Source organism: Fukomys damarensis, unplaced genomic scaffold (assembly GCF_012274545.1).
Source record: "Fukomys damarensis isolate Sample0158 unplaced genomic scaffold, DMR_v1.0_HiC HiC_scaffold_16, whole genome shotgun sequence".
NCBI classification, from domain to species: Eukaryota; Metazoa; Chordata; class Mammalia; order Rodentia; family Bathyergidae; genus Fukomys; species Fukomys damarensis.
The window spans coordinates 1,344,306-1,368,294 of NW_022900928.1; the positions used below are offsets into that span (position 1 = coordinate 1,344,306).

General features: G+C 52.3%; 1 long non-coding RNA gene across 1 annotated transcript in view; it reads left to right on the forward strand.

Annotated features, from left to right (window-relative positions):
• Positions 1–15,555: 15,555 nt before the first annotated feature.
• Positions 15,556–23,989, forward strand: part of LOC104873612 — a 13,105-nt gene continuing 4,671 nt past the window's right edge. Inside the window, exons 1-2 of the long non-coding RNA XR_783515.2 lie at positions 15,556–15,786; positions 15,963–16,093. This is a non-coding gene — a long non-coding RNA (uncharacterized LOC104873612). The remainder of the gene's footprint in view (positions 15,787–15,962; positions 16,094–23,989) is intronic.

The following is a 23,989-nucleotide window of genomic DNA, read 5'->3' on the forward strand; positions in this document are numbered from 1 at the left end:
AGCCCAGAGAAAATGAAAGATGTAACCCCAAACCAGAATCCAAATGTATGCAGTGGAGAGAATGGTGTGCTGAGTTCCCACGTCCATGGCATCCAGCTCAACAGCTGTTAGCTTGTTGGTTGAAGGCAATCCCAAGCACTGCACCATTTGTCAGGAGTATTTTGTGTGTAGTGCTGAGTGGTAAGAACTCTGATTTAACTTGCCACACCTCGCATACAAAGGTGAAGGGAAATCGGCACCCATTCATATGAGCTACGGACTCAGACATAGCCACCCAGAAGGGTGTGAGAGCTGCCCACACAGCGAATTGGCGGGGAATGCAGGTGACGCAGGAACAGCCATCTCTGTGCCCCGCCAGGACCCAGATTGGATCGACAGATGCTGGCGAGGACGCAGAGCCACGGGACTCTCCTCCGCCACAGTGGTGCGAGTGACAAGTGGCACAGCCACTTCAGAAGACAGAGTGTTGGTTTCTTACAGCAAACTCTGCCAAGGTGGAGTCTCCCCCACCGTGTTCATCCAGTGTCCACTCTCGAGCCTCCCAGCTGTTCTTACAGCCTCTTTACCTGAGGAGCCAAGGCCTGGGAGCAGCCACGACCCCCCTCAGGGGTGAATGGAGGAATGAGCCATGGCCCACGTGGACATGGAAGAGGACTTGTGCTAAAAACAGGAGCATCAAGACATGGAAAGCACGGAGCAACTGTACATGCGTATCGCTAGGGGGAAAAGCCATTCGAAAAAGTTCTGTCCCGTGTGATTGGAACTACATGGTCTTCTGGAAAGGATTAACTACGGAGGCAGAGGTAGACCATTGGTGTCTGGGCTCGGGTAATAAGTGAAGCACAGAGGGGCCTCGAGGCATGGAAACATCGGGAATGCAGTGTGGACTTTGGCAATTGCATGTGTCAGCGTGGGTTCATCAGTTGTGACAGATGTCCTGCTCTGTGGGGGTCTGACAGTGCACAGGGCTATGCTCCTGTGACAGCAGTCCTCGCAAAGTCTCTGTACCCTGCTCTCGATTTTGCTGTGAATTTAAAATTACATTCCTTCCTATCACCAAATACCTGGTCATACTTCATGGCTTTTTTTTTTCTGGTATCAGGAATTGAACTCAGGGCCTTGAGCTTGGTAGGCCAGCTCAGTACTGCTGAACTACATCCCCTGCCCACTTCATGTTTCTCTAATAGCTTTATTATTAGGTATTTATGGTTTGTTGAAATAAGGATGCAACCAAGTCTGCATCTCATGATTGACTGATGTGTCACTGAGACTTAAACCTTCTGCACTCATTGTTTTGTTTTGTTTTTTTATCCTGGAGTATGACATGAACAGCACAATGGCACCTGCCTCGTCCGTCCCTTGCCCTGTGTTTCCTGTGCAGTGGTTCTGGGGCTGGAGATCTCCTTCGTGCCGCTCTTCCCACTCTTTCAGAGCAGTGTTATAGGTGGGAGGCACCTGTGTCTGGTCCCACTGGGGCCTCATCAGGATCTTCACCTAGGAATCCACTCATTAATTTGCAATCCACTAGTTTATCAGATGTGGCCTTGGCTGTACTGATTCTAGAACTCTGCCACTAGACAGCTGAAATAATTCTGTAATAGAAACTACTGGATCATCCCAGAACAGAGTTCATACCAAAACAAAACAGACAGGATAAATGCAAAAACAAACCCACCAACCCATGCCAGGTTACAAACTCGTCTTCTCTTTTGGCTACCAGATGTAGAAGCAGCAAGTCCATTTCCTAGCATTCTCCACAGAGGCACAGGAGGTGTCCCTCACAATTCGTTTCAGCCACAGATTGTGCATATTGGACAGGTGTGTGCTGTCCCGGAGTCACCTAGGAGCCCACAGTACTCTGCAGGCATTCTCTCATTCCCAGAAGGATTTCCTGCTCAGCTTGGGAGTTCCCTACCCCAAACCTGAATGGGAGGAACGGGTTCCTTCTTCAAGGGTGCTGGTGCGTGTCAAAGGGAGATGGTGTTTAGAAACCACAGTCTGAGAACTAAGGAGAGCAGAGCTGCTTTGAACTAAAAGAAAGCCCCTTCTAGCTCCACGTAGTAGTCTTTGAACACTTAGAGCCCCGCCCACAGGACCCTGGACGTGGTTCTCCGGAGACTTACTGCTTTCCTAGAGCCCTGTGCGCTCTGATGGAACACACACTGCCCAGCAGGAAATCACAGGGACACAGTGGAGCAGGCCAAGCGCCCCCAGTGGGGTGTCCACGTCCCGACCCCCAGAACCTGTGCTTGGTACTTCATGTAACTCGAGGCCCTTTACAGGTGCGATTCAGGAAGGGTTTGAGGTAGGGAAAGCACCCTGAACTATGTAGGCACTGGACGTGATCCAGAGCCCTGGTGAGAGGGAGACCGGGATGTGACGAGGGGGAGAAGGGGACACGGGAACGGGGCCTGGAGCAATGTGGCCGCAGCCTCCCGGGAGCCGGGCCGCCGTCCTTTCCCAGCCTCCCACAGGCGCATGCGCGGGTCAGAGGCCTGCCAAGGCCTCTTCCGGAACCATTGGAGGGCAAATCTGCTGTTGCAAGCCGTCGTGTGGTGTGGTTCCTAGAGTAGCAGCAGGGCGTCAACGCTGAGCCAACTCCGCCAGTGTGGTGTAGGAGGCCACCTCTGTGTTGGAGCTGAACAGAAACAGGAAAGCCAGGCCGAGTTAGTGCGAGAGGAGCCACGGGGCCCTGGGCTCATTGCCTGCCGCAACCTGCCCATGACCTGGGCCTGCACTCCGCAGCGCTGCGGACTGCGTTTGAGGCCCCAGCGCCCTGCAGAGCTGCGAGAGGCTGCGGGAGGACCTGCAGACGAGGCTGTGTCGGGGGCCAGGGCTGTGGCCCTGCCATCTGGGCACCAACAGTGAGGTCTAGTGGGTTTTCGTCAGCAGTCAGCAGTGGAATAACTCACGCAGGTTTTGTGCAGGGGGCAGGGCAGAGTTGAGGGGTGCAGAGTGCAGCTGCCATAGCTGTGGCTTCTTCGTGGGAACCCTGAGCAGCGCTTGCCCCTTCCTGCTCTACGGCTCCACTGAGAAAGTGGGGACAGCCGCCAGCCAAGGCCCCGGAAACTCTCTTCTCTGACTGGCTTTCCAGACAGGCTCAGCACACTGTCTGCCTTTTGCTTCACGCTTCAAAAGTTTAAATAAATAATCCTTCCCTGGATTCAGCAGCTATCAGGGAAAATGATGTCGTTTTCCTCGTCCTGGCCAGGGCAGGCCTGTCCAAGAACCCACGCCCTCTGCCAGCCGAGCGAGCAGCACCACGAGGCCCAGCTGAGCTTCACAGTGCACAGGCCAGACAGATGCTTCTAGTTCCCTCGGCAGAAGAGATCTCACCTGCACATGCTCAGCGCTGCCGTGGCCCCTGGGTGAGGAAGGACTTCCTGGTGATATCTTCTTCCTTGCATAAAGGAGCATTTTTGATGTGTAGGTGAAGAAGCCAGAATCTTTTGCCAGATGGGTTGTGCAATACATGGGACAGCATAGCACTGAGCCGGCGTTGAGTGGCCTCTGGGGCCACAGCAAGGTCACCGTACTTAGCAAGAAGAGAAATGGATGTTCTCAACAATTCCACAAAGTCCCTTTCATAAAAGTGCATCAATCCCCATTGAAAAACACAACTCACTGACCCTGACTTCCGTTGGCAGCATAACCATGAGGGACTGCCATGAGTTGGACATCAAAGAACCAATAAATTTAACAAGTGGTTTTCAGCACTAAATGCTCACTAGTTAGTACTCTCACTGTAGCTGTGTCCATGTCTCTTAATTTAGGACATTCGGGTCAGGCTGCAGGACAGAGACTGCCCGAGACCACCTAAGGAAAAGGGAGCGAAGTGATAGAACGTCTTGTGGCCGGACATAAGCTTCATGGTGCCTGGAATGTCACTATAGTCACCGGTCTCCGTTAAAAAGCCTTTTCTGGGGTCTTCTCTGCAAATGCAAAGGGCCAGGTCAGGTCCTGCATTGCCAGGGTGCAGCCCCCTGGCAATAGGAAGCACATTTGGAAGCCAAGGGAGAGGGGAGGAGGGGTGGGGCGGAAGGGGGCCGGAGAGGGAGGCTATCTGCTCTCCTCAGTGCACGGCCTATCTCCCGGCTGGCCCCCGGCTGAAGCTCAGGCGCAGGTGACCTGTGTGGATGAGGGTGCAGAGCTGGCCCAGAGGCCCCACACACATCGTCAGATGCACATTAGGACTTAGCCTGGCCAGAGCATCTGAGTTTTCAAAAAAGCCAGAAATCCGTGTCTCTGTACATGACCTGCTCACCTGGGATACCACCAGCTGACAGCAGGAGTCTGAGGCTACAGAGCAAACTGAACAAAGCGCAGGCAGGATGGCGTCTCTCCCTGGGGCAGGGGCACAGCTTATCGCTGAGCAAATACCTGGAGTCTCTGCGTCTCCTACATCGTTTACCCCGGGTCCAAAGGAGGAGGGACAAGAATCGCTGGGAAGGGAGCTTGACTGGTATTTTTCAAAAAGCTCCTGGAGTTGCGCAGATTGGAGTCTTGTCCCCAGATCATTGCTTTTGTGGGGCCACTTCACACAGTTTTCACCAGGCCAGGTCCACAAAGACCCTCGAGTCCCCTAAATGAGTTTTTACAAATGGGCCACACTGAGGTCCACCCTTCATGCTGCACGATTTTGTGGGACTTGACAAATGGGTAGCATCACTTACCCCGTGACCCTATCATGTGCAATACCGTCCTGGCCCTGAAATAAGGGCTCCTGTCCTCAGGACCTTGCACTTGTGAGGCAGGCAACAGTACCACTGAGCTAAATCCCAACCCTCAATGATTTTTTCTTTTTGGTCAACACAAGCCAAGCACAAGGGATTGTGTGGCACACAATAAAAATATGCCATTGTGAATGTAGAAATTGGATCTTCAGCTGCAAAGAGGGAGTGTGTTGACAGGAGTTAGCAGCACGAAACAGAACTAACATCATGTTAGGCAAAAAAGGGTTTCCTACAAAGAATTGAGTGTTTAAGTGAGGGAAGTGCACACCTGTAATCCTAGGTATTACAAGGCTGAGGCAGGAACATCTCAAATTTGAGTCCTGCTTGGGCAATTTAGCAAGACTCTCTCAAAATAAAAAGTTTTAAAAGGCTTGGGATGTGGCTCAGTGACAGAGGGCTTGCCTATCACATGTGAGGCCCTAGTACTGAAAACAAAAGTTGTAGATTCTAGTCTGGACCAGACTGACCCACCAAGAAGAGAGCTTCAACCTCTGCTGTGGGGGACAGCGGGCGTCCCAGGTCCCTGTTGGCTTCTAGGACGCAGGGCTAGCTCAGGAAGCCACTGCCAGCCTTTAACCTTTCTTCGTGGGTTTCAAGGTCATCTCTTTGTAATTGTGACTGTCAACAGCCTTGGCCCAAGTGAGGGAGAAGGGAGCTCTTCTCACTTCCACTTTGAGATCCCACACCACAGACCTCAGGGACGCAACCCAGTTTGCATCCAGAAGCCCTGGGGTGGGCTGAGGGGAGCTTCCCCGAATGTATGTCCACCTGGAGCCCGAGAATGTGCTGAATTTGAGAAACAGGGCTCTGCAGATGGGTTTATGTTAAAGAACTTAGGAGGTCCCGTTGGCTGGGTGGGGCCGAACCAAACAGTAGGAGGCACGCAAGAGAGGAGACAAGGCAGAGACGAGCGAGGTCCAGGGAGCACCTGAAGCCAGGGGGCCGGAAGAGTGAGGCCGGAGGGTCCCGAGAGCCCTGTGCCACGCAGGGTCAGGCTTAGCGCGTGGCCACTCGGCACGGCACCCCTGGGAGCCCATAGGTGCAGCTCCTGATGACTCTCGGAAGCACCGTCCTGGCACAGTCGCAGCCTCTGCTGGATGGGACCCTACTTGGAGATGAGTCTGCTGAGTGCAAAACCTCCAGAAACCAGAAGTTCACAGAGCAGGACAGAACAGTTCTCCTAGAGTGTCTGCTTGGTGGTAGGTAAACAAAAACCAACCCATCTGTACCGCTGAAACCACAGACCTGGTCTCAGGGACACACGTTCCGCACCCCTTTCTCCTGCTGGTGGGGGACTGAGCCAGGAAACCTGGCAAGGCTCTGCCGTGGCCCTGCTTGCTGCCTGGCCTGACAGCTCCTGTGTCCCTTACCCCACCGGAGCCCTGCAAACCCAGAATAGATTAAATCGCCTCCAGAGGAAACCTGGGACGGCAAGGGCCACAGCACTATGACTTGGTATCATTTATGTTCACTAATTTATGCCTAGAATTTAGAAGATTCTCTCCTTTTTGTATTATTTCAATATTCAATAGCATGTCAACCTCTTTAAGCACCAGTTATGGCCAGAATTCTTGTGATCTTTTTGCAGTGACAGGTTCAATATTTTTAAAACTGCATTTTTAGCATAACTTGAGCCTTAATAATGAGCATGGCAAGGCCCAAAGTAGAAGCTGTGCTCATTAACCTAGCAGACAGATCCTCATAACAGTGAGCAGCAACTGTGTCTCAGGGGGGTTTGTGTTGCTGTCTGGTTTTCGGTGCCGTGGCTTTGGGTGTGTATCAGAACAAGCACTGTGAGTGCCCAGCAGAAGTCGGCTGTGAGTTCATGCACCGAGTTGGTGGTGCCCATGGTCTCACCACAGCAGGGCCGTCACAGTCCTTCCAGGACATTGTAGTGAGCACCTTCGGGCGTGTGCCTCTCCCAGAGACAGCAGCAGAGGTAGCTCCTTCTCCTCCCTGAGCAGCAGTGTAGTGCCTGCCCCTGCTGTTCTGTCAGCACACGTGGTAGAAAACACAGGCGAGCTCAGGCCTTGGAGATCCTGTATTAGAGACTTCACTTGTCAGTGGAAGCATTTCTAAAGGTTTTCAGTTGCTGATAACATTCCTTTTCCTGCGTGTCCTCTAAGGATCATGTATTATTAGTAGTATATATTTCTAAGATATAATCCATATACCACTGAAGTCACCCTCTTAACATGTACAACTCATGCTGCTTTTCAGGAAGAGGTGTAGCCATGGCCACTATCGGATTCTAGAATGTATTTGCCACCCCAACCCCAGAACGCCCACTGGAGCCACCCCAAGTGTATTTATATCTGACTGAACTACATGTGACAAGGGGGCCTCTGGGCATCACTGTGCCTCAAGGAGCCCAAGCTGTGCCTCTCCCATGAGCCTGCTCTGCACTCTCAATTTTTCAGACCCCCAGCAACTTTCTGATCCCTTCTAATATTTAATTCATAGATATTAAAATATTCGGCATCTATGTTTTTAGGGAAGTGAATAAAATGCTAACGTGGAAAGTACTTAACAACAAGTCAGCGGTGTGTTGTTAGTAACAAGACTCACAGCTCACTGTCCTTAGCAGACAATGGGGTGTAATCATTGCATGCCTTGCAAAGGAGGTGGCAACAGAATAAATGCCACTAGTGAGGGATCCAAGAAAACAAGTAACTGAGCTTTTGCAAAAATTGAATAGTACAGTTTTAAAAGATTGACTTTGGGGGCCGGGGATTTAGCTCAGTGGTGCTGCCTCCTGCTTCGAAAGCGCAAGGTCCCAAGTTTGATCCCTGGTACCAAAAAAAAAAAAAGAAAAGAAAAGAAAGAGAAAGATTGACTTTGTACATCTAAATGTAATGTGAATAAGGCTGAGTAAATTTTAGTATCAGTATATCCTGTTACACACACACTGTGAGAAGAAAGTTCCACTACATTTGCCCTGTTAGCTGCGAATTAACTACTCCTCTCCACCATGTCTAGAAGTATTCCATGGGGCTTTGGGCCATGACACCTTTTTTAAAAAGTTGCCAGAATTGACTTTGTACATCTAAATGTAATGTGAATAAGGCTGAGTAAATTTTAGTATCAGTATATCCTGTTACACACACACTGTGAGAAGAAAGTTCCACTACATTTGCCCTGTTAGCTGCGAATTAACTACTCCTCTCCACCATGTCTAGAAGTATTCCATGGGGCTTTGGGCCATGACACCTTTTTTAAAAAGTTGCCAGAAATTCACTCTGACCATGGGGCTTTGGGCCATGACACCTTTTTTAAAAAGTTGCCAGAAATTCACTGACATTTCTCTCTTCAAGTGAAGAGACTAGCCGAGCATGGTGGTGCACACCTGTAATACCAGCATTTGGGAGGCTGAGGCAGGAGGATCGCTGTGAGTTCGAGGCCTGCCTGGACTACATAGTGAGTCCCTGTCATGGGGTGAAGGTCTCTCCCTGTGAGTACGGCAGGTTACGAGCACTTTGAACAAAGAAGTGGCACTATGTGCCCTTCAGAGAAAGCAGTAGCCACTCAGATGTCTCCTGTCCAGGGTCTGGCAGGGTCTGGTGTCTGGACAGCCTTCTGGTTGACAGTTCCCACTGTACCTGCAAGGCCCCAGCTTGTGAATGAGGCCATCTTGGGTCCTAGTGATGAGCTCACACCAGCCAGAAACCCCCACGGTGCCTCTGAGAGCACCACAAGGGACAGCCAGTGCAGCCAAAGTCCTGACACGCAAACTGGGAGCTTTAACAGAAAGCTCTTCTTTTCAGCCTGTGGGTTTTGAGGTTGCTTGGTGCACGGCAATGTGTAACACAAGGGTCACCGGTCCCCTGATCATCACCTCCTGGGGAGCCCTTGGGGTGAGTCCGCTGGCTCAGCAGATTCCCCTTCTCCCTCGGAGCTCTAAAACTGCCCTGAAAGGGAGCCTCCCCCGAGATGGCCCTTCCCCGCTACCTGCTCTTCCTGCTCTCTCCATGCCCCCGTTTGCTGTGTGCTCACGGTAGCCGTTAAAGGCCCTGGCGTTTATGTCAGGCATTGGTTGTTCCGATCTTGGGACAATTCAGTCTGACCTCAGGCTTATGCAAATGTATTTGGAAATTTACAAAAAGTCGTTTCTTGAAAGATTTTAAAATCCTTTCCACTTACGTGTATGCAGTGTAACATGAACGTTCTTAAAGTCTTTCATTAAACTGGACATTTGTCAACAAAGTGAAAATGAGGTCATTATTCTTGATTTGTACCCTTGAAAAGCACAGAAAATGGAACCAAAGAGATATCAGACAACTGAGATATTACTTCTCCACCTTCCTAAATGAGAGTGGTTCAGGCAGAGAGGAGAAAAATCCATGAAACTGGTCCACAACAAGCAGTTCTAAGCTTATCTTTCAGACTTGGGAGAAAATTTTATTTGTATCTTGGCTGAAGATTTTGGTGTCATCCATTCCTAGCTGTGGACACAGCACAAATGGTGTAGGACCAGCAGGTATTGGGGGAAGTCATGTCCTGGGTCACTGGCTGAAGCTCAGGGTATCCAGCTGCACACGCCATGCCCTGACTCCTGCCCCTCAGGTCTGTGCGCCTTGTCGGGATCAGGCGCAGCTCTGTGTCTTTTTCCTCTTCTCATAACAGGGTGCCTGAGAGTTTCTGCATGATGCTCATGAGAGAAAGCGAGATATTTGAGCGCGGGAGCTGCCTGACTGAGTGTGTGTATGAGGGGGCACCCGAAAAAGGGAGAGGACGGGAGAGGGAGAGGAGCAGAAGCACGGAAATGGACAGAATGATTTCCTCCCGACCCACAGCAAAGATATGTTTAACACTGTGCTCACTGCTAGTCAGTGTTTTGTTTCCTTTTCTGACTGTACTTCCCAAAGGAGAATAGTTCATACATGCGGCTGTCAGTCATTAAACTTCTCAAGGGGCCCCTGGACTCTCCGGGGACCCCACTGCAGCCCCTGGAACCCTGAGATCTGACAAGTAAACTTGGAAGAGCCTTCGGTGTCAGCCGCTCCTGGGCTACTCAGAGTGTGGCCCAAGAGCCCACAGCACTGGTATCAGCCAGAAGTTTGTTAGAGACGCAGAATCACTCCCCACACCAGGCCAAGTGAGCAGAACCACCATCTACCACCTTCCTAACAGAAGCCCAGCGCCCTGCAGCCTGGAGCGTGAGGGCATAGATCCAGGCTGCCTGTACAGGAAACACGCGGACACACTTGGGTAGAACGGAAGATGATCTCACTGTGACCACAAAGACAGTGACATCGGGAACTACAGCCAAGACCAGTGAAACTCACTTCAGCAAAGTGGGAAATCGAGGATCAGGGGAGCGGTTTGATGGGAGGGTACGGAAGGTCAGAAGTTAATATCAAGAAGACATCTTCCTGATGGGAAGGCCCGGGCGGGTTAGGAGCTGCTGGTGCGCAGGGCGGGGCACATAGGGGTTGCCCTGCACACTTCAGAGCAAGCGACCCTTCTCCAGAGACCCTCAGCCCAGCCTGTGGCCTGGAGATTTCTCAGCCGTCGCAGACCGGAAGCCCACGAGCAGACTCTACTGAAGCGTCTGTGCGAAGTCTGGGAGACACACTTGGGGACTGTGGCAGCAGGTGTTTTCCTTAATCTTTTTTTTTTAAAGGAGAACTGCTGAGTTCAGAGGAAATGAGTACTCTTTTATTTAAATTTCCTGAGATTAGAGAGAGAACATATTGCCAAACAATGCCTCTTCACTTCAAAACCTCTCCTCATAAATTATTTGAGGATATCTTATTAAAAGTCTGTAAAATTTCCTATTAAGAACAGTTGATTGCAGCCTGGACCGTCATAGCTTTGGTGCTTTCCCTGAAATACCACAGCTGTCGGGAAGAAATATATTTTGAGACAAAAGGTTTTGTTTCCCCAGCAATAAATTATTTTGGTGATATCTCAGGATAGATAAAACTTTCACTTATGTTAGAGTGAAGGAAGATTCTACTGATAACTTGTTGAAAAAATCTATAAAAAGAATATGAGAATGTAGATGTAGATAGCAAATTAAAATCAGACTTCCTTTAAGTTTAGCAAAGCAATTATTTGCAAAGCCAGTGAAGATTATTATTATGGATAATGAAATGATTTACTAGAAAATGTGGACATGACATGAAGTACGTCCACAGGTCTGCTCAACATCAAACTGGTATTTTCAACTTTAACCTTAGAACCATTACACAAAAAAACTCACTGATGATGTTTTCTGCAAATTGCTAAGCAGAAACCCTGCTTCCAGGGACGTGGACCGTGGCTGAGGTGGGAAAGATGTGGCTTGTGGTGCTGATGCCACAACTCACTGATTTCATGGCAGCTGTGCTCTTTGAAAACAACGCTCCCAGCCTGGCCTCTCCCTCCCCTAGGCCCCTCATCCCAAAGCTAGGCTGACCTTTCTTACTGAAGGCAGAAGAAAATGCATTTCATCAAACACATTTATTTTCAGAGCTGCAAATATCCTTTTATCCACTGGGAGTAATGATGTAGATACCAAGCAAGTCGCGAAGGACTTTTCATTTTATTTATTTCCTATAAAGCTTTTCAGGGACATTGGATTCATAAAATATTTTGTAAGCCAGGAGGACTCTCCCTCCTTCCCTCCTGCCCCCTCACTGGCTTTTGTTTTTAAGGCCAGTATAAAGCCAACGAGAGAAGTGTTGTCCTTACCACGTCCAGGGTGACGTTAGTTAGGAAAGGTCCTGTCCGTTTTCCCCTCGGTCCCTAAAGTGATTCTGCTGGCGTCTTCTCAGCGTCCACCTCTGATTTTTAAATTTTGAATCATAACCGTGGGTAGGGATGTGGAGCCTTTCAGACTTCACCTAGCTTAACAAAGCTAACGCTCAGTGAGCCAGGGAGAGCAGCGCTGTGGCCCAAATGCTGCAAACACCGAGGAAGCGATAGTAAGTACACGTGTGACCCTACGGCTGCAATCCTCCCTCACTGTGAGTTTGGAGACGATGAGGAAGTGTGTCAGCATGTTCGTTCATTTTTTTGCAGAAACTGAAAAATGAAGGCCCTTTTACAACTCTCTGAAACAAAAAGTGTGCACCTCTACTAGGATATCTGAACTGGAAATGACCCAACCCCGTACCGGGTGCACAGTCCGAACAGGTCTGTTTGGAAGACTCTGCTCTGCCTCAGGACCTGGACACAGTGAGCTCTGGCTGCCCTCTGGGCCCCGTGGTCGTTAAAGGAACATTAATCATTCGAACAAGGTCACAAGCAACAAAGGCCAATGAGGGTTCAGAGTTTACAGGCTCAGGCATTTATCAGGTAGAAATGGGCTCCACTCAGTGCTGCGTGAGATGCCCTTTTGTGAGAAAACTACCTGCCACTGTAGCGCTGCTGAGGCTCTGGGGCTAACAGGAATCGGGAAACCCGCTGCGCTGTGTGCAGGACTCTGGGCTCGAGCGTGTGTTTCCAGCTTCTACAGGGTGCGAGGGTGATGTGGGGATGCAGCATTCCTCCCCTGGCCGAGGCAAAAGCTACGTCCAAATCACCCTCTCTCCAACAGCAGATTAGGAGCGTGGGTCTGGGTGTGGCTAAGCACCATGCAAATTACGGTTTTCTGCTGATTGTCGTGTGGTTTACGTTATTTTAAGGAGTAAAAGCAGAAGGCTTTATTTCACGTTTAGCTTGTCTAATCCCACTGACTCTGTCACCCTGTTTAGGGGTGATGAGAGTCGGTGTTTAGGTGTGTTCCCCTTCTCGTGCAAGCATCAGGCAGGGTGCTGGGTGGTGACCCCAACTGTGCCTTCTCCCCTTCATGTGAAATCTTGATTTCCAGGTGCCTCAAACTTCAAAGTCAGAGAAGAAGCAACTGTTCCAGTCCCCAGCGTGTGACTATTTAATTCAAGAGTACTTTCAGTTTGAGTCTGTTTCTTAACATTTTATTGAGATGTAATTCACAAACCGTCCAACTCGCCCATTTAAAGGACAGTAGTCAGTATTTGTAGAATGTTCACAGAGTGGTATAACTGTGACCACAGTCGTTTGGAGCATTTCCTCACCCCCGACAAAACTCCCATCCCCTTGAACGCCCCCCAGCCCTGGGCAATCATCAGTCCTTTCTGTCTCTACAGTGGATTTCACACCGAGGGCACCATCTGTATGTGGTAGTTTTTGTTGGCTTCTTTCTTTTTAATGTCATGTTTTCAAGGTTCATACACATGGTAGAATGCAGGATTAAAACTCACTTGGAGAGCTGCCAGCACCCCAGTCCCCCAAGTCTCATCAGAACTAGAAGGCCTGTGTCACAGTCAGCTCAGGGTGTAGGCCCAGTACACGAAGTGGGTAAGAAGGGGCTGTGCAGGGCGCCCTGAGACTGCATCGGTGCCGGCCCCACGTGTGCCCTAAGTACCAGTGTGGTCATTGTTTTGCATTGATTGGCCATCAGAGACAGCTGGCTGTGGAGGGAGCAGTGCCAGTCCCCTCCCGGGTCCTGTGGCTGTACATGGCTGCAGGTCAGGCATTGGAGGAGTCCAGCACCCCCGGAGCTCCAGGCCATTTCCCCAGGATGAGCACAGAGCCGATGGATGGAGTTTTCTGTGCTGGCTCCGGCCCGGGGGCTCGGCAGAGATTATCAGAGTCCAGTGGAGTTGATGCAAAGCAGACAGAGCTGCACTTAGTCAGGGCTGTGTCCCAGTCTCGAGCCACAGGCAGGGCCCCAGCTCTGCTCATCTGTCTTCCAAGGTTAAGCCGATGTTAACCCTGCCAACAGCCTGGAGGCCAGCACTCTGGGGTCCACCAGAAGTCCCTCTTCCACTGGGGACCACACCGTGCAGACCTCACCATTTCACTGTCCTAGAAAGACTGGGGGAAAGCCCTAGGATCTATCAGGAGTGGCACCTTATCCGTCATCTTACACACCCAACAGGAATCGCCTTGTCCTAACCAGGAGGACCAGGTCTGGAGTCAGGGCAGCTGGGTCCCACACTCAGCAGTCACTCCTAGCTGTGTGACCTCGGTGGTGTCACCAAAGCTTTCTAAGCATCAGCTTCATTTTAATAAAACTAGGAAGCTTGATTAGATGACAGCTGTAGGATGCACCACTCCCCAGAACAACCCCTGCCCAGGCCAAAGCGTGCAGATTCCTGCTGGGCATGACTGGTGCGCCTGGGGTGTGAGGGCTCATTTGTGCATTTACTGTGGATGTCGCTTGCTGCTTATTTGCTGACTTTTGCGGTTTGATCCTTCCACAGTTCTTATTACCCCATTTCACATGTTAGAGAATGCAGGTTTGGAGAGAAGCATTGACTGACCCAAACCCATGTGTGCAGAGCCTGCAGCCTGGGCTGAATGTGCATCTCCGACGGCCCTCAGTCCCTGCTGTCTCCCACACAACACCCATGACATCGATTTATCTCGGACCTGTGGAGAAGCAGTGCGTGATTCTCAGTGCCGCGCAGCTCTGTGGTGCACCGGGAGCAGCAGGGCAGCGCCCAGGGTCCCACTGGTGCTCTCAGCTCACACCACCGCTCAGCCCGGCTGCTCCCGGCTGCCCTCCCCATCCCTGCCTCAGGGCCCGGTCCTGGGCGCTGCAGCTGGGTTCCCCTCTCCGGCGGGCAGCCTGTGCCAGCAGTGCGGCTCCTGCCCTCAGCTGTCATCCCCTCCTCCCGGGCAGCCCAGTGCCTGGGACCCCGCCACGCCAAGTTCCCGCCCCTGACCGGAGCCGGCAGTGGCTGAGGTTGGGAGAAGACGGGCCTGTGGCACAGGAGGTCCTGTCACAAATGGAACCAGAACCTGGGGGCAGCAGCCAAAGAGTGGTGGCAGGGGACAGAGTGGTAAATATGCGAACGCCCTGTGCCTGCTGTTCTGCTCTCCTGCTGACTTCTACCCTACGTTTGCGTGTGTGCATGCGTGTGTGTGTGTGTGTGTGTGTGTGTGTGCGCACGCGCATACTCGCACGTGCTGCTGGAGAATGAATCCAGGTTCTGCACACTGACCCACACCCCCAGCCCTTTTATTGTTTGAGACATGATCTCACTAAATCATCCAAGTTGGGCTCTAATTTGGGATCCTCCTGCCTCAGCCTACTGAGTGCTGGGATCAGAAGGATACCCCACCAGGTCTGGCTGAGTCATACTTTCTTGTTCACCCTGTGTTCTAAGGCTTGCTACCCACATTTGGCACTTGTCCTTTTCTCTTGAAATCCAGTGGGTGCTGGTGTCAACTCCCTTTTGACCTCCTTTGATCCCTCTCCCTTGTGGCCCTGGGCTCTGACCACAGCTCTGCTCCTCACAGCATGGCTTCCAGATGACCCACAGCCCTCCGCAGCGTGGGCTCCCTCCAGTGGGGCTGAAACACTTCCCCTGCCAGGGTCCCAGGCCAGTTCTCAGACAGCCCTGCCCCTGCGTGCTCTCCGCTCGGTGTGGAGGACCCACAGAGGGGTCCTGCAGAAAACCCTGCGTCACACCCCAGGTGAGTGCTGGGAGCGAAGTATGCGTCCCCGGCTGGCGTTGGTCATCAGAAGGCGCTCTGTGTCTTAAGGCCGAAGAGGAGCTTCTGGCTACAGAGGACTCACGCCTGGGGACAGGGGACAGGGGACCCCGCCCCCGTCCCCGCCCCCTCTGGGCTCCTCCTCTGCTGCTGCTGATGCCCAGGAGCGGTGTAAGGCTCAAGGTCTCTAGTGAAGGCGAGGGGGTGATGGGCGCGCACTCGCAAGCATGGTGCGGGGCCAAGGCTGAGGCGCTCCTGTGACCCCCGCCCCGCCCCAGGTTCCAGCCCCACACCCTGCAGTCCTGAGCATGGCTCAGCCGAGCTGGCTCAGCCTGTGACGCACAGCCTGCCCCTCTGCCGCACTGCCGTTCATTTCAGCGGCTGCAGCGCCCTGTTCTTTAACCTTCTGAGATTATTTTATCATTTATTTATCTCAAATGTGAATTGCGTTCTACTTTCCCCTCGCACAGAATTTCATCCATATGGACGTTATTCTGACCCTGAAAGGTGTCCGTGGATTACCGTCTCCTCTGTCTCTGCCACAGAAATCTTTTAAGAAATTAACGTAGAAAGGTTTAAAGATTTCTATCATCACAACCTCTGAAAGGTAAGCTTTTTCTTCTGGATGAAGTGTTCATTCCAGTCACACAGTGCAGCAGTACCTCGGCTCACAAACTTAACTCCGTGGAGCTGGGTGCAAATCAAACTGGACCAGAACTGAATCAAATTTCACGGTTAGGTTCAGTGTTGACCTCACGGGGAGATGATTCTGTTCTCGCGCAGCTCAGTTTGGGACCAGAATCGTGGAGAAAGTCGAGCCGGGGAACCGAGGCTCCACTGTACACAGCAGGACACAGTTAACCAAAAGACAAAGTCTGTTGCAAATGTCCATAAACAGCCAGCAGTCGCTGCAGGTAAGAAATGGGGCAGAGGGCCTTTCTGAGCTCTGACTCAGCAGGGACGTGGCTCAGTGGTGGGCGCAGCACGGTGGCTGCAGGCTTTGTGGGGCCGAGAAGTCTCACTCGTGGGCCTAGAGCAGACGTCAGGAATGTCGCCTGATATTTTGAACTGTTTCCAAAATATGTGCTAAAAAAACACTATTAACCACTATTAAAATTTTCCAAATTTTTCTGTTGGCTAACAGCTAGATTGTATCTTTTAATCTTGCAAAAGGACCGGTGCTTTGACTATTTGGGTAATTTGCTTTCTCATTGGGAGGGTATGGATCCAAAGTTTCAATGGAGACCTCTCAGGTGATTATGAATCACATTTGTTTTTTGTTTACCTGCAGTGTCACGATGCATCTGCTTAGCGCACGGTGTGCAGAAAGCGGGGGAGGGTATCAGCACGGTACTTTACTACCCTTCGTCAATCTTCTCGGGTTTTGCCAAATGTTAAAATAACTATTTTACATGGTCCCCTGCTGCTTTAGGCCTATTTTTATCACTCCCTTGTGGCAGTGGCTGCGTGGTCGCCAGGCCTCCCTCGCTGCGGCTGGGGCCCTTCCCCTGGAGCACCGCTGCCGTGCTCTGCCCAGGTGGCCTCGGTGGCCTTTGCCTTGTATTTACTGACATCGTCACCGGCCAGCCGCTCTGTTCATGCTCTCCTCTCTCTCTGACTTTACAGCTCCAGGGTCGCGCTGGAATTTCTGGAGGGCAATTACTGTCTGGAAATTGAACACCAGAGTGAATTCGTTCCATCTAAAAGCTACTTTCTTCTTCAACTTTTATCATTCCGGGTGTGTCAGATTCCGTTAGGGCTGGTTCAGGCACAAGCTGTAACCACAGAGTCACATTGTCACTTGCTGGCGTGGCAGTGACACAGCCCCAGCCTGGAACTGTCTGACGTCGCCACGAGCCAGGGCCCCGAGGCACCGCTGTGAGAAGGGCGGCCGGGCGGGTAGGCCCAAAGGGACAGGAACGGTTGCTGGAAAACTTCCTAGGGAACTGCGTCCACCCAGAAACTGCTGCGACTGTTTCCGGTTCTTCCCAGAAGAAGACAGGGACAGCAGGTCTGGGTGTCAGCTCCAGGGCCGCGGCCAGGGGCTCCTGCGTGTGCACAGTCCCCGCAGGGCCTTGGGGTTCTGTAACAAGGAACAAGGTCCTTCACGAGGGGCCAAGAGATGGGGAGAGGGCAGGGAGGGACCCAGAGTGCAACTGTGTTGGGCCCAGGGGAGCGGAGTGGGACGTGCTGCAGACGTGGGCACAGACACCGAAAACCTAAGTCTGTAAGGTTCTTACACAGCAACCACACCTGCGTCCGTGTGCCGTAAAAGCTGGAGAGGTGACAGACGCGGCGTTCCAGTCCACCTGCAGGAACAGCTCACGTGGCTTCCGAACGTGAGAAGCCGGTTGGCTCAAGCAGCTGTTCAGACCCTTAGTGCAGAGCTGAGCCTGTGCTGCCGGACAGAACCACTTCCCGTCTTTGGCACTTTGATTTTGTTCCCAGCCAGGCACATTTACATAGTTGCTTTGCATGTTTAACCTCGGGTCCGGCTCACCGCCTGCACTGCAGTCCCTGCACCGAAGTCGTGGACGGGATCCCAGCCTCTCTGCTGCGCTTCTGGGTCTGGTTGGTGGAACAAAGCCTGACCCTGCATCTGTTGATGGCACAGGCTGGGAAATAACGTTTTCACTGCGTAGTTTCAGTGGTTCCCCGTTGTCTATATGAGGTGTAATTGAAAACTTGGTGAGTGTATTTACTTATTTTAATTTATCGCAGTGAAAGACACATGGCTGTGCATTTTCCTCAAAAGTCCCTCTCCTTGCTTTAAACACACATATCCCATAATTCCTTTTTAAAGATTCCGAGTCAGGGTCTTGCCAAGTTTCTCAGCTGTCCAGGCCGGCTTTGAACTTGTGACCCTCCAGCCTCAGCCTCCCAGAGTGCTGGGGTAGCAGATGTGCGCCCCACACCCGGCTTCTTCCACTGTTTAGTAATGCTCTCAAGTGTCGCAGGACACTGCCCCCAGCAGCTGTCTGAGATGGGGTCTCCAGGGAGGCCCCGACTGGGACACGGCCCCTCTCTGCTGACCAGAATCACACAGTGAGACTTTGCAACCCCATGTGAGACAGAAACTCAGTTCACAGGCAAAAGGCACAAGCAGGAGCCTCACCTCAAGGGCGCGAAGAGATGCTGGCTCGGCTCATCAGGGGCGCAGCATGGAGACTTTGGGGCTTATCCTCAGCTCCTGCGGGCAGGGCCTGGGCCCGGCACGGCCTGTGTGGCCCGTGGAGCTCACATTCATTTATGCAGTGCGGAGATGGCGGTGGGCAGCGTCCTGTGGTGTGTGCGGCGGCTCAGCCCCTCTCCCCGCGCCTCCCACCCTCCCTTCCCAGGGCTTGGCACATCCCGGGCTCTGCAGCCCTGTGGAGCTCAGCCCGGTCACTCAGCTCGGTGTCCCCGTCAGACTCTCCCATCACCCCTGCTGCACCCGCACCCCTCCTCTGGGGCCTCCACTCTGCCCCACTCTGTATGAACAGCTGCTTAGATCCCACATCTGAGAGAGGGTGTCTGGTGCTTGTCTTTCTAGACTGTCTTGTTTTACTTAATGTTATGATCTCATTCCACAGATGACAGGGTTCCCTTTTTGTGGCTGAATAGTATTCCATGGTGCGTATGGATGTAGAGTTGCTGCAGACAGTTGGACAGTTTCTTGTAAAATTAGACATTCATTTTCCTCTTGACCCAGCAATTCTGCTCTCAGGAATTATCCAAGAGAGACTGAAAGACCCATGCACGGATATTCAGGGGGTGGCTCTGTTCATAATTGTTCAGAAATGGGATAATGAGTATATCGGGCATGCTTCAAAGTGGAATATAACTCAGCCCCGAAGAGGGACAAACCTCTGAAATGTGCTTTTACATGTAAAAATCTCAGACGACAGTAGTCTTTTTTCAATGAGTCCTGAAGTCTTGGTATGATTCCATTTCTGGGCTGCTCAGAACACAAAACTTACCTCAGATGAGTGGAGGAAAATCAGTGGATCAGGTGCAGGATGTCATTACTCATCTACCTTGAATTTTGTGGCTTTACTGTAGGTAAATGATGCCTCGGTGAAGTTAATACATTTTACAAGTTTTTTGCACTAGAACATTTATGAGCTCTCTTTAAAAACATAATCGACAGCATCTTCCACTGAGCCAGCTTTACTGTGAGCTCCGCAGGCTTGTTAGGATGTGCATTCTAAACACACGTCTGTAAAAGTATAGTCTACAAAAACCAAAGGTATAAAAAATTTCAAACTTAACTTTTGAATGCAGCTTTGGAGAAGTTGGAACATTTTAAAAATAATACTTTCTGGCCAAGGCGTGGTGGTGCAGGCCAGTAATCCAGCACTCAGAGAGGCTGAGGCAGGAGGATCCAGAGCTCAAGCCCAGCCGGGGCAAGTCGATGACTTAGTGAGACGTGGTCTCAAAATAAAAAATAACGGAAGGGCTGTGGGTGCAGCACAGCATGAAGGCCCTGCGTCCAATCCCTGGCACTTTAAAAAACAAGCAAACCAAGAAGGCCCAAAACATTCCCTTGGAAACTCCTTGGGCCAAGCACTGACGGTGGAAGCATCCGGAGCCTGGCCCGGCGGCCATGCCAAGCAGCTGTCCTGGCCCTGTGTCTCCAGACATTCAGGTGACTGACAAAGCAGGCTCGAGGTTTCTTTGTCCGTGTTCCCAGATAGTGCTAGAGGCGGGCGGGTGCCCCTCGTCATTTTAAATAATTTTATTTTTGGAAGTACATAGTTTTTGAATAGAACTTCTAAAAATAAAACTTACCAGTGCAATACAGATACGTCGGTAGACCAGTATTTCAAGACGCCGTGTGATCTGGCTGTTCTCCACCCCGCTCCCTGGCTCCACGTCTGCTCTGGCCTGCTCTGTGCCCATCCAGCGGGGTGTGCTGTCTGTCCGAGTGCAGCCTGTGTGTTGTCTGCTGGCCCCCTGCACCCTGGCCGGGTCGCCACCCACCCATGCGTTTCGGTCCCGTTTCCGAAGCCTGCTCGGGTCCCACTCCTTCCCCCGAACACTTTCCCTATCTCCTCTTCTTGTCCAGAGTTCGCAGTGCAGTCCCTCCTGGCTCAGGGCAGCTGGCACTCAGCACACAGCTGGGAAGAAGTGAGCCAGGCACGCGGTGGAGGGAGGCAGCCTCTGCCCAGCCTGGTGCTGCTTGCGGGTCCCACCGCGGCGGACAGGCTGCCTGCGTGCCAGACAGTGAGATCCTACCAGCCTTTGCTGCGTCTCATCTGTGGGCATGGGTAGAAGTTACGGTTTCATTTTAGAAGAAGGCCTGTGTGCACGAACTGGTTAAAAATCTTTCCTTTTCTGAACTCTCATTTTGTTAAAATGCTTTTGGTGTTCTGCAAAATGGAGGAGGAGGAGGTTCCTGAGGCCCTGCTGTGTGCAGATCCCGGCCCCAGGCACAGTCGAGGGAAGAGCCAGGTAGTCACCAGATCAGAACCAGGCCTGGAGCAGAACTTCAGGGGAACAAGGCAGCGCCGAGCATGGCTCAGGATCCCACAGCCCGGCCCGTGCACGACACAAAGGGGACACTGGGGCTGCACCAGGCCGTGAGCAACGTGAGCCTATCCTGCTCTGCCCAAAGCCCCCGAGTCCCACTCTGGGGGTGGCTGGGCTTCTGTGACACCAGCCACCAGAGGGGCAGCTGCTCTTGAGTTGAAACTGCGACCTGAGGTCCCTGGGTTTGTCAGCACAGCCGAGCCCGGCTGTCCCGCGGCCCCGGCTGGTGAGCGGGTGCACGACGTGGGCTCTTGTGGGACTTCAGAGGCAGGACTGAGATGGTTGCAAGGCAGAGGCAAAGCCCTGTAGGCAGCGCAGACTCACGTCGAGGGCCTGGGAGGTAGAGCGGCGCTGAGTGGGAGGCACCGGCCTGGGTCTGGCCACACCTGCTCCTGCCCTGGCCAGGTGCCCACCTGTTACTGCTGCGCCAGGCGCAGGGCCCAGCTGCTAGCGCACTTGGAGTCATCCACATGCAAAAGAAGACTCAGAGGATGTGCACCTGGAGAAAACCCACGGAAGACCCCCCAGAAGGCTGCTCGGGTTTCACAGAGAGGCTGGCAGAATGGAAGGCGGCCCCGTCGCCAGAGGAGGAAGAAACACAGCCGCAGCCCCTTGGCCAGGAGCGTGTGTGGCCGGCCTTTTGCACAGGTCCCCAGAGACAACAGGTGACCCTGAAGCTGGGCTGGATATCCTTCTCCTTCTGGTCTTTCCTCTAATGGAAAACAAGACCCACCAGGTACGGTGTTATCCCAGCTACTCAGAAGGCTGAGGCAGGAGGGTCCCAAGTTTGAGGCCAGCCTGAGCAACTTAACAAGACCCTGTCTCAAACTGAAAAACAAAATGTTACAGGGCTGGGATGTGGCTCACTGGTAGGTCTCGCCTGGCACATGTGAGGCTCTGGATTCCACCCCAGCGCCACAAGAGAAGGAAAAAAAAAGCCAGGTGTTTTCCTCCACCTAACCTTCACGCACCTGATGGTGATGTTTTCTTTATCAGAGTTCACGAATCTTCAAATGCATGACTTCCAGGGTTTCGCATCAGCGGGAATGGGCTGGATGATCAATCTCTGAATCTGAAACCCCTTCCGCCTTCTCAGGATCCCAGGAAAGCACAGGAGGGGAGCAGGGACCTCACCCTGGGTGGCCGTGGCTTCTGCTCAGACTATGACCATGAGGGTGTGCAGCAGGGCTCAGTGGTCACCCCGTGTCTTGGGGTTAAGGTTACCTGTGAACAGTTTTCCTTAAAAACCCTACCAGCAGACTGGCGGTTTTTGAATTAGTTATTGGAGCTTGAACAACTCAAAAGCATCATCAAATTAAAGCCAGGCAGCCTCGTGCAGCTGTTATTACCCTAATGACACTTCTGGGTTCCGCAAACACAGAGCCAAAACAGGGAGCACTGAGAGAGTAACCTCGGGAGCTGTGCAGCAGTCAATGCCCTCGGTCACCCAGAGACACCCATCTCCTCTCTCCCAGAAGCGATTGCTCACCCTCATCATGAGGCCTGGGAACGGCATCATTAAGTCTGATCTTCTTAACCTCAGGAGTACTAAGAAAGGCTGTGAATAACTTACTTTTAAAATGTATTACTTATTTAATTTTATCTCTTAATTTCAAACGTACAGAAAAGCAGGAAAGGTCAGTACAATGCATGACGCACCCTCAGCATTAAGCTGTGGAGTTTTAGGATCTGCCACTGTGTCCCGATGCCTGGCTGTCTTCTCTCTGCACCCGAGTCTGGGGAAGATCGGAAGATCTCTCTGTGGTTCTTTCCGTCCTTACATCTGCACCACTAGGGGAATACAGAAGGCTGGATTTGAGCACCAGACTCTGTTTGAAAGGTATCTCACAAGATTGTTTTCTCTGTACAGCTGTGAGATCAGTTGGACATAAAGTTAGGCCCACTAGTTTCTGTTTCGCTTCAGCTTTCGGATTCGCTTGCTCTCTTTGATGAGTTTACTTTTGAAATATGTAGAGCATTTACAGGGTACAAAAACCAAAGCAATATCAACAGGCAGCCCTAAAGAGGCGGGAGTCCCGCCCTGCAGACAACCATCTTTAGCCTGTCTCGGTTTGTCCTTCTTTATTTCTTTTTAGAAAAGCAAATCAGTGGAGATGTTCCCATTCTCCCCTTTCTCACACAAACGGTGGCCACTGCAGAAGTCCTGAGGCTTCGTTTCTCTTCATTTAGGGGTCGCCCTGGAGAGGGCCCCACGGCTACAAAGCAGTCTGCTGTGCGTCCTGAGGGGCTCAAAGCCAAAGGGTGCTAAACTCAGGGAGCTGAGTCCTCCTTTCATTTCCTGTGTGTCATCGCACAATTGAAAGAACTGCCCAGTGCGGGAACAGGCCTCACACCCTACCTCTGCATTTGTCCCCCAAGGAAAGGACACTGTGGGCCACAGAAGGTGGGATTCTTGGTTCGGAGTAGGAGTGTGTGCGCCTGTGGAGGACAGGTCGCCTCTGTGGTTCTGTGGCTCGTGACATGGGTCGTCGTCTTTCTCCGCGGGGTTCTGTTCAGAGAAAGGAAGCCCAGCCCAGTCATATGGTGCATTTTGCATTTGAAAGTGAGGAAATGAGGGATGAGGGAGTAGTGCGTTCTGTGGGTGAGAAAGGATATTGCAGAGCCAGGTGAGGAGGCGCTGTCCGTAACCCCAGACACTTGGGAGGCTGAGGCAGGACAGCAGCAAGTTTGACCCAAATAAAGTAAGAACACTGGGTATGCAGCTCAGTGGCTCAGGGCTGCTGCTTCCAGCCCCAGTGGTGGGAGGGAGGGAGGGAGGGAGGACAGTGGCGATGGCCCCTCGTCTCCTGCTGCATGTTCCATAGCACCCGGTGACTGTGCCATTTCAGTCACTCTGGTGGCCGAGCCCAGGATGCTGGGCTGCAGGGAGCAGAGCAGACCCGCAGGACATGATGGGCCATTTGCCTGGGTGACAGCAGCCATCCCTTGGGTCTGTGGGCCGCGTCCTGACTGGCTCCGGATGCCCACACCTGCAGGGGCCGAGGCCCGCCGAGCTGGCGCCCTGGGCTTGCCCGGTGCTGTGAGCTGGTGCTGCTGCCACCCCCACCCTGGATGTGAGAGACGTGGGGCCACGGTAATTTGTTCCTGGTCAACATGGGCCTGAGGCAAAAATACAGTCACAGTGGTGTGTGTGTGCACACGAGCACATGTGTGTGGCTGCACGTTTGCACACTTGCCCCTCGCTCACTTGCACTCTCCCTCACTCCTCTGGGTGCCCTCTCTCACTCAAAGTCTCCCACATGGCTCCTGTGCCCCCACCGCTCCTGGGTGCACCCAGG